The sequence below is a fragment of the Leptinotarsa decemlineata genome, unplaced genomic scaffold, assembly GCF_025532065.1.
Source record: "Leptinotarsa decemlineata unplaced genomic scaffold, Ldec_3_MD MMD2_tig00026340_RagTag_RagTag, whole genome shotgun sequence".
NCBI lineage: Eukaryota > Metazoa > Arthropoda > Insecta > Coleoptera > Chrysomelidae > Leptinotarsa > Leptinotarsa decemlineata.
In genome coordinates this window covers 13,833,587-13,845,156 of record NW_027412694.1, presented here as the reverse complement: position 1 = coordinate 13,845,156, position 11,570 = coordinate 13,833,587, and the positions used below count along the sequence as shown (strand labels likewise).

Below are 11,570 nucleotides of genomic sequence, written 5' to 3'. Positions count from 1 at the left end.
CGGATCAGGGGTACAACTTCAATTACTGGGATAACAGCCAGGTACAGGTTGTCTCTTCCACCACGGAACCCCACAGTCCGCCATACGAATACCGGGATCACGACATCAGGATGCAAGTTCAGCATGTCACTGGCAGTGACGAAGGACACTTGGATGACTCGGAATATCCAGATCCTGACGGATGGTGGGACCCTGCTTATGATGACATTGTCCCAATGAGTAGCGACGACGACGATGATGACGACGACGACTCTGGTGATGATGCTGATGACGAGCTTGACGTTAGACGTCCTCCACCATCCCCTATCCTCATCGAGGATAGTCCTCCGCCATCCCCAATCCTAATCGATGATGATGTCCTCAATTCCGATGATGACATATAATCATCTACTCGTCCATCATTTCCTTTCCTTTCCTTCCACGGAGTACACACTTTTTGGTTGGTGTACACGAGGCACTGCGAGCTGGGGCAGTGTCTTCCTCCCTTCCTCTCCCTCTTATTAGTTTTTTTTCCATAATAATCACTAGAATTTCTCCTAATAATCGCTCAGAGTTTCATTCTTGATGTTTTCGAATCTCAAACACTGTTCTACATTTCACCCCCTCCATTTCATTTCTTCCAATATAAATATAGCAACAATCCCAGTTCTATATCATTCTTCCACAATGTCGAGTACAGGACCCATCCAAGTACATGAAATAGATTCAACGTCTGATCATTTGAGTACAACCTTCGCTCAATTTCTGCAGCGAATCTATGATCTTCCTGATGATTTCGCAGAACGAGTGGAACAAGGTATTCAGGACGACATAGATGCTGTTGACGATAATAATGCGGATGATGTGATTAGTATATCATCTGATTCAGCTGATTATGACGACGACGACATCATGAGTATATCATCTGATTCAGATGACTACTATGAGGATGATATCATTAGTATATCATCTGATTCAGATGACGATACCATAATTATTGTTTCTGATGATGAGGAGCGTTAGTCCATATCATTGCATGGATTAATAAAAAAATAACAGCCCTTTTCAGGGCTACAATTAAAGACTGAAACAATAAAAAAAATAGCTCTTTTCAGAGCTACCATTATACTTTCAAACAGAAACAGATTCATACCATTGTTAACATTATGTTAACATTATAATCTCAAACGAAATATATGTATGTGAAAGTATTCATCATTATATGCATATGAATGATTGACAAATGCCAACTTCAACTTTCATTTAAAGTAGTACTCATCATATGCATAGATATTCAATGACTATCAAATTCCAAATTTCGACTTTTCAGTCAAAGTAGTAATTTATTTGTCATATAATGTATAGATATTCAAAGACTAACAAATTTCCAACTTAGACTTTTATTAATCAAAGTATTCATTTGTCACATAATCTATGAATACTAATACAACTAACTACTGTTTGTGTGAATAATGTAGCCCTGAAAAGGGCTGTTGTTTTTTTTTGACCAGTAGGTCCACGGTTATTGTGCCACAGGTTGGACATTATTACATATAATACATGTAGATACTCGGGTGAAGTTTGTTAGTGGCCTCTCGCAAGCTTCACACCAATTCTGTCCCATTTCCATAATTGAGACAGTGTTGTGGGTGTTGACATGGGCATACCACCCTCCATTATTGTTTCTATGCGAATAAAACCGAAAGCAGCACCAACATAGTTTTTTGTTCTCTCCATCTATTGTGCTGATCAATACGTATGCATCCAATGCACAATACAAATCCAAGGGATCTTCCAGTGTCTCACTGACATTGAGTGTTCGCATACCGATCCTCATAGCACCATCACCTTCAGTTGTGTCAGCTTCTATCCCTTCATCATCTCCTTCTTCATCCATGACCCTCTCAAACTCCATCACGTCATCATCTTCGTCGCTTTGGTTGGCCTCGTTTTCAACTTCGTCTATCTCATCTTCATCGACTCCAACATCTTCTGCTTCAACTATTACTTCCTCTAGCGGAACATTGACATCCTCATCATCTGATTCGTCTATCCAATTGTTTTCATCAACAGCAGCTATTCTATTTAATGCAGCATTTATTTTTGCAGAATTCATCTTGTTGTTGTTTGCTCACAGTTGTAGAGAGTGAATGAATGAACTCTAGGTTTGCAAGTCAACTTATATAGGAGGTGATGCGACTCCCACTTGACTCGTTTAGAGTGGAATAGTAGGAGAAGTTATCCCACTATACTTCCACATGATGTTGATTTGTATAAATAGAGATCGTAGGTATAGGAGAGAGCATTCAGAGTTTCTGTAAGTCATCTCTTTATATTTCTAATCGAATTAGTAAAATGCCGTTTCCAAAAGAGTGGAATGAAAAACCAAAAGTGTGTGTCTACCCAATGATGATTGCAGGGGCTATTGTGTGCTACTTTTGTCAAATAAGTAGACCTAAGGATTCAATCAATCCATGTACTGGTATGTGTAGTGATTGCGTGTTGCGGATTCAACTATCGCCTCCTTCTCATCCACCGAAGCGAACAAAATCGGATTATCGTCAACAACAGTTACAGTGTCTGAAGTGTTCCGAACCTATAATATTTAACAATATAGTATCTGTAGAAATATTTGTGGTATCTGTGCTGCCGTTCCAACTCCACTGCAACGTTGTTTGCGTTGTGATACATATTCCATGAATTGTTGGAATCATGTATGCAATGCATGTAGAAGTACTTGGGATCTGTGTGAGAAGGTTGGTCAACTCTACCCCAATAGGAGAATCCATTTTTTTCAATGTTGGTGTTTGACGCACGAGCAACAACTATTGAGGAATAGAGTCAAAGAACGTTCCACATCCACAGAGACATATTAACATTTTTCATTTTTTATTATCGTTATTGTCCTCTATTATTAATAAATATATATATTTTGAATTTATTTGTATTATTTTCTAACATTTAAAAATACATGCATGCAACACAAAGTTTTCCTCTTAAATGACAAAGATTGTTACATGCGTGAATAGTTTAGTGAGAGAGCGCATGTGCCAGTTGATGAAAGAGCGCATGCGCTAGTTTATTTTCTTCTATAAATGGTGAGGTCTCAGTAACATCATCACCTTTCCTATCCACATTCTATTGCTATCACATATCATTCCTCAGACCTTAATAATCATGAGCTCTATGCCGCTATTGATTGCTGAAGATGGTTCACCACTTGTTGATATCGATCAGACTGATTTTGAAATATTCCAGTATTACATTTATCGAGTCAAGATTCGATAAATGATTTTGATATTAACGACTTCGTTAACTTTGCAGATGTGCAGAAAGAAAAGTGAGCCTGACATCATCACGAGCAAATAAACATAACACTCGTTTCAGCCTGGAAAGAAATCAGAAAATCATGAGCAACGACTAATGAAAAAGCAATTATCATCACTCCACTTCATCTACCTTCCTCTTGGTGTGATAAGAAATCTAGAACAATCAAGAGGAAGGTTACTAAGGCATCTTCATCGATTGTCATGACTTTAAAGAAAAGAAAGAATCCAAAAGTGTTGTGCGACAGAAAAAACCCGCAACGAAAAGTGACAGATCGAAGAGGAAGCCAAAAGGTACTCCTAAAGAAATGAAGAGTGATTTGAAAGCTGAACCGCTATCTTCTTTCAGCCCCCTCCATCGGTTTGGGAAATGAAAAGGAAAGCAAAATGCCGTCTTGTAAAGGCACAGATGACTATTGCTGAACTTGAAAAGAGTGAGCGAGCTATTAATGCTAATAATGAAACTCTTGAAGCATTAGATGCCAAGATTGCATTAGCGAAGGTTGAATTGGCTAGAATGTCTAAAGATGCTGATGAACTCCGTTCAAAAATTGGTAAAGATAAGCAATTCCATCAACGTTCGAGAATGCAAGCTCAGGCTGAGCTTGAGGAGTCGACTAAGCTTTATGAGACAGCATTATCAGTGAGAGATAATTGGCAAAAAGAGTTGGATACTGCATTCAAAGTGACGGCGATTAGTTTTGGGAATGATAATGTGTTTTCAATATCGTGAGTTGAAAAATATAAGCGGGAATGGAGTATACAATTAATTTGGTTTGGTATACACAGAACATTGCGAATGGCTGGGGCAATGTTTACCGCTGCAATATTTTTCAGTTCACATACTTATAATTGAAATGAAAACAATAATGAACTTTAATATTACTTTATTCATAAAAGTCACTATTATATACATTTAAACCATATTTGATTCATCAATCCAAGAATTTTGTTCGCTAGGAAGGCCTAACCACTTTACATATACTTTATTTTTTCTTCTCTTCAACACCTTCTCAATCAGATATACGTCAGGATTCTCGGTTCGTAATAACTCTTCTTCGTAAAAACATCCTCTAATCGGCTGTTCATTCATATCTTCAAGATTATAAGTCGTTGGGATGGTTTTATTAATTTTAACAATCTTGAATAGCTCCGTGGTAAAATTCGCAGTGTAAGACTTTTCAAAAATATGTTTGTATTTACTTATACGTACAATATCATTTAATTGGAATTTGGGTTTACTTTGTCTTCCTCCAATTCCATTGATACCCTTGAATTTTAATTTTGTTGTTGAATCAACATTGATGGGTGCCATACCTATTGTACGATGAACTTTATTATTATATCTACTAGTTATAATTGGAAGAATATCAAGCCATTTGTGGTGACCTCTCATCGAAAATTCCTTGTAGAGCCATGCCTTTATTGTACGAATCACTCTTTCTGCTATAGCTGCCTTCTTTGTGCTAAATGTTGAATAATGATTGATATTATATTCTCGCATGAGAGATGAGAAGCTTTTATTGAAAAATTCTTTCCCTTGATCGCTTTGTATGTTTGGGGGAGTATTTGGCTTCTTTCAGTACATGTTTCATTGCATTAGTTACTGTACTACCTGTTTTATCTTTAACTGCTACAGTCCACAGATATTTGGAGTAACAATCTATCACTACAAGTATATATCGGTATCCTTCATTACTTTTTGCATAAGGTTGCAGTTCAGCTAAATCTATTTGCCATAGATCTGCAAAACCTTTGATGGTGGTTATTCTTCTACGAAAATTACGTCTTGCAGGTTTATGTAATTCATTAACAACTTGTCGTTTGACATCACTTATTTCATTAGTCATTCTATTTCAATATGATTAAAGAGAAAAGGTGATAATGTTACTGCATTGAATGATGATGTGACAGTGATCATTACATGTGAATATGTTAATATATTATACCTTCTTCACGTAATTCTTCAATTATTGAAATTATTTCATTATCATGTCCGGTATGTCCGGCTGACTTTGAAGCTACCAATAGTCGTAGGCGAGCAACTAACTCTTTCGGTGAATTCCAGTACACATAATTCACAGGTTTAGAATTATATATTTTCTCCATTTTCACTCGTTTGAGTGCTCCACCCATTTTACTTCTACTTCTTATTGGATATTGTCGTGAGTCTAATAGAGGTTTGATAACTTCACGAAATTTTTTAGAATTTGTATTTTTAAAACCATTCTTCAGATGATATTGTTTATATGGAGCATTCGTTATTTTCAATATTTTGGAATATACTTGACGAGTTTCTTCATTATCAACATCTTGTGGATTCTTCAAAAAAATCATATCATACAATTCTGGACTACCTGCGCATTCATATTTTTTCACTTTATTAGCATCCCAAAATGAAATGTTTCCATCTTTGAAATTTACCACTGACTTCCCATTTTCAGCTTTTGTGTAATTGGATCCATACGTACGCCAAATGTTCCATCATATGCTGGATTCTAGATTTTATATTATTCAAATGTTTCATCAAAACATCTTCACACTTTCATTCATAACAGGTGAGATGTCAGGATCCGAGAATCGATGTGGGACGATGATGGTGTTTCGAATAGAGTTGTTCTCATATCGTCTTGAAGTGTGCTCGTGTCACTATTCACAGATGATACACTACCAAAAGATTGTTTTCTTCCTATTGGAGTACTCATGGGATAATTTGAAGTAGATTGAACAGTTCCATGATTTGGTGATAACACTGGTGATTTAGAAGTAGCGTTTGATGATAAAAACATTCAATGGTTTCATTATGGGCTCATACAATCTTTCAAGTGTCGTACGATTTTCAATATTATCATTCTTGATAGAGTTGAATTTCTGCCTGACAGCTTCTGTTGTCTCTACTAGTTGACGTTTCAAATTTATTTCATTGTTTTTATTTTCAGGATCTTTTTTTGTATTCATAATGCCCTTTTTTTTGAATTAAAGCTTAATTCGTTGGTGAAGTGACCACTACAATATTCAGTGATCGAATAAGTTCCAAAAACAAGATCATGGGTATATAAAACTATCGAATCCTTTGCGATATCTACCTTCATCTATTTTTCTATCCTTATCAATGACTAGAAATCCATATTGGTCCTCCCAGCATTTAACACACATCAATTGGAATTGTTTGAATGTTACATCGGGTGAAACATGATCTGAATAAATGTGATGTAAATTCGTCTCATCTTGTTTGAACATTATAATGAAATTGGTATTGTCACGCACTAACTGTTTGGGTACCCGTGAATATGTCTGTGCTAGATAAAAACAATCAACATCCTTATGACGTCCCATACAGAAATATGATCTAATAATATCTTGCTTTTCACATATTACATCATCGAAAATGAAAACAGAATTAGGCTTAGCGTCGGAGGGTTCCACTATTTCTGCATTATTGCTGAATGTATAAAAACCTAATCCTTTTATAGGTTCCAAAACACTTCGCAAGTACTGATATTTAGGTTGATTGAGTGATTTCGAATAGAGATACACATTTCTAAATCTCAGTCCTTGTGGATGTGTTAATAGTGATATCATTGCATTCGTCTTTCCACAATTTGAAGGTCCTATAATGAGTCCTCGAACTGATGATGGAAGTAGTGGACCATGTCTGAATACCCTTTGTCCATTCAATCCACAACAAATTTCTCATCTAGATTATCTACAGCAAACTTTTCTTTCTGTTTTACAATGCGCATCGTGCCGTGGTTGGAGACTATATAAATGTTATTAGCTTATTCATTTCAATGTGTACCATCAAACGATACGGACGTATTGAAAGTGATCGTAAAATTAAAAGAGGTTGTGGTTTTGTTAATGATTTAATAAACAAACTTCCTTTCGAATTACATCTACCGGAGGTTATCAATACTGTGGACCGGGTACAAAATTGAAACAACGTTTAGCTCGTAACGACCTGGAATCAATAAATTAGATATTGAATGCAAAAAAACACGATATTCAATATTCTAAGCATCCATCCGATCTTGCAGCAAGACATTTAGCCGACAAAGAACTTGAATACAGCGCTTGGGATAGGGTTAAATCGAAGGACGCGAGTATTGGGGAAAGAGCAGCTGCATTACTTGTCACCAACATTATGAAAGCGAAAAGACATATGGGCATGGGTTGTAGTACCAATAAGAAAAAATGTAAGAGGAAACAAACGAAGAAAAAAAAATTAAAAAAGTTGCATTTGGTGCTGGGATAGTCCATAAAGTGCGAAATGTATTGAAGAAAGCTGGTGGGAATCAATTTGTGACGAATAATAGCAAAAAAGCTATCACTGTGGCATTGCAGGCGGCACGTAAATACCTTAAAGCTGCCGGTGGAAAGAAGAAAATCCGCACACCACGCATAATTCCTGTTCCCAAGATCGGTGGACTTTTACCATTGATACAATTTTTGCTGGACTATCCGCACTAGGAAGTTTGGCGGGAGCTGCTGCTGGTATTACCAAGGCCGTGAATTCGGCAAAAGCCAGCAGAGCGGCTTTAATGGAAGCCAATCGTCACAATAAAACCATGGAGGCTGTAGCATTAGGCAAACGCGGAAGTGGAATATATCTCAAACCATACCGTAAAGGTTTAGGACTATATTTAAAACCATACAAAGCCACAAACAAAACAAAAAACTAATTGAACCCCTACCTCAGAGGCCTCTTACTGATCTCGATCTCAGTTATTATGCACAAAAAATGAAAATTCCACATTTTCGTGGTGTTTTTATGCGTGATAGATTACCATCTTCAGGTCCAAAACAAAACGAGACAGCTATTGTTAATTTAGATGGAATAAGTGGACCAGGAACACATTGGGTGGCATATAAAAAATGTGGGAAAGAAGTCACATATTTCGATAGTTTTGGAGATCTACCCCCACCATTGGAATTGACTCGATTCTTTCGAAAATGTTCGAATGTAAAAATCAAATATAACTATGATCGACAACAGAAATTTAATACAGTTCTCTGTGGTCACTTGTGCTTGCAGTTTCTCTCTAAATAATTTTCCAAATAAAAATGGATTCAACACCAAAACTGGATCGGGAGGCTATCAAGGGAATGGGGTTTTCACTTAGAATGTTTTCAAAATATGGTACCTTGAAAAAAATGGATAAAGTGATGCTTGCAAATATGCCTAAGGAAGTGATACTTGCATGTGTTGCACATGAGATTGCATATGTTTGGGAAAAGTTGCCTAAGCATCTGCAAGATGACATCGATATAATGAAACATAGATATTGTTATGAGCACCACCACCACGATCAAAATTCAGAATCGGATGTTAATGACGGTCCTATACCTCGGAATCTATGTGTTGTATTTGTAATATAGAGGATGTGAATATTGGTATCAATAAAAATGATACTTATTACAATACAACACCTTCCAAAAGTGTAAATTGTCTCAAATGTGCTGTTGCTGTGTACAATAATAAATTGAAATGTGTTTCAAAATATTCATCAGTCATGTCACGAAAGTTCGAGCTACAAGCTGTCGGGACAAGTGTCTTGAGTGCGGATTTTTTTCCACCAATTGAATTGGATAGGAACAGTCGTTATGGATTAGGACTTTTGGGATTCTATGGATGCAATACAATCAATAATATAACTGAAGCTAATAACTTAGTTAGTTTTAGAATCAGTAATGACAACTCATCGATACCCCAAAAGTTGACAATTGAAATTCCATGTGGTGCTTATGAAATAGAAGAGATCAATGCCGTCATACAGAAACATATCATGTTCAGATTGTTTCATGATAAAAAACCAAATGATGTCGTTGCAGATGATATTTTCTATCTACACGCCAATAATAATACATTCAAATGTGAAATGCGATCCAAAATATGAAATTGATCTGACACATCCAAATTCAATAGCAGAAATGATGGGGTTCGCTCATGAAATATTTCCACCAAATCAGATACATGAATCATCATTACCAATAAACATTACAACTGTGAGACTTATCCGCTTAGATTGCAATATAATATCTGGTTCATATATAAATGGTGAAGAATCCCACATTCTTTTCTCATTCGATATTGATGTTGAACCTGGCTACAATCTTACTAAAGAACCACACAGTATTATATATATGCCTGTCAGTCCAGAAGGTCGTCAATTGATTCACAACATTACAGTGCGTATTTTGGATGAAAAAAATAACCTTATCGATTTGGAAGTGAAGAAGAGATTTTCATTATTTTGGAATTGAAGAAAATCGAATAACTGTTGTTATGGGTTCATTTATAATAGACAAAATCGCATTGAACAATCCCAAACGAGTTGCACTATCAAAAAGAAAGGTGTGCATAAAAGAAGCTCATTCCACAAGTGTATGCTAAACAGTTAGCACATAACGCTCTGTCTGTGAGTGATCTTAAATTTTTGAAATCGATTGGATTGAAAGTGAGAAAATAACAATGGTGCTCGAAACAAACAATGAAAAGTTGAATATATTCAATGAACCAGTGCTCGATCATTCTCTCATAAGTTTACATGAGCACACATATAAGATCTATGGATCACCGCTATTCAGGAATTCGGATGAAATCAGAATTGCAATCAATAATCAAGATGTTATACTAGATATTGCCGAGAGCTTCATTTACATAGAAGGTAAATTCACCCCCAAAGATGTAGCGAAAACATGCTATCTCTCGAATAATGCAATTGCATTTCTCTTTGACGAATTCGTTATGAAATGGGAGGTGAACAAGTGGCTGTTGTTAGAAAACCTGGGATAACATCTACAATGAAAACCATGATATCATTTGGACAATCTCATGCTAACACATTATTGACATCTGGTTGGGGACTTTCACAATTGAAGCAAGATATCTTGGATACAAACAGTCATGTTTTTAGTGGAAAACTACCACTGAAATATTTGATGGGTTTTGCTGAAGATTACAACAAAAGTATCTTGAATGCCAAACAGGAATTGATTTTGATTATCGCTCGATCATTCAAAAACTCATATATAGGTGAGGTTGATGCTGATTTGGAAATAAATAAAATCGAATGGAAAATAAGGCATATTGTACCAGATATAAACACAAGCTCAAACTTTTGAGTAGAATAAACAAAAGCGGTCTGAATGCCAAAATCAAGTTGGCGTATCGTATGTGGGACCTCTATGAACTACCATCATTACGTGGGACTTCTTCAGACATATGGGCCATCAAAACAACTAACGCATTGGAAACTCCTCGTTTTGTCATCATCGCATTCCAAAGTACTACCACATCTGAAGATAGAACACAAGATATTACAAAATTCACAACTGCTGATATCCATAGTATTCGAGTATACTTGAATTCTGAAGTTTATCCATATGAGCGTGGAATTTGAATTTCGATAAAAAACTTGATGCTCCTGCTTATTATGCTTTTGAGAGTTTCCAGCGAAGTTATTATGATAAAGATATGAGTGAACCTCTGATGGACATTGGACAATTTAGAGAGAATCCACTATTCGTCATCGATTGTTCCATCAACCGAATGCAACAAAATCATCAACTATTGATATAAAGATTGAGTTTGAGACGAGGAAGACCAAGTTTCCAGACAACACTAAAGTATATGCATTAATTTTGCATGATACAGTTTTAACATACAATGCATTGGATGGTTCAGTTCATAGCAGATATTGACACTTTTTTTTCACTATCATGTACTGTTTTATGATCTTTTTTTTTTTTTATTTGTAACTGACTTATATCATGTATTGTATTTTATATCATATTTATTGTTTTGTAATCATTTTCTATTGTTATTTCATCAGATTTAATAAATAAAACATGAAAATAATACAAAGTTTTTTATTTGACATTATTTATGATTCACAGGAACATACAGACTATCTAAAATAACTTCTTCCTCATAATCATCATTTTCGCGACCATCTTCAATTTCCTCTCGATTTTCATCATTCAATTCAAAGTGATGAATTAATCCATTCTGGCAAGTATGGTTGGAGGCTATAAAGAATCTTCTTAGGTTCAGTTCAATCATAACCCTCACACAAAGTTGCCACATTCCAATTCAATCTCAAAAATTTGTTGCAAACTTCTGCCCCACTCCAATAGTTTCAGCATCACGAAGGCATAATTCGATTTGTTTTTCATCATAGCATACACTCATATCATAAACGCTTGCATGTTCGGCTCCATCACCAACACCTTCAATTTAGACGACAAATGTTGAACCGTGAT

General features: G+C 35.8%; 1 protein-coding gene across 4 annotated transcripts in view; it reads left to right on the top strand.

Moving 5' to 3' along the window:
- The window catches only part of LOC111502042 (esterase B1), an 84,790-nt gene that overhangs the window by 48,249 nt on the left and 24,971 nt on the right, over positions 1 to 11,570 (top strand). The gene's annotated exons all lie outside the window — the stretch shown is intronic.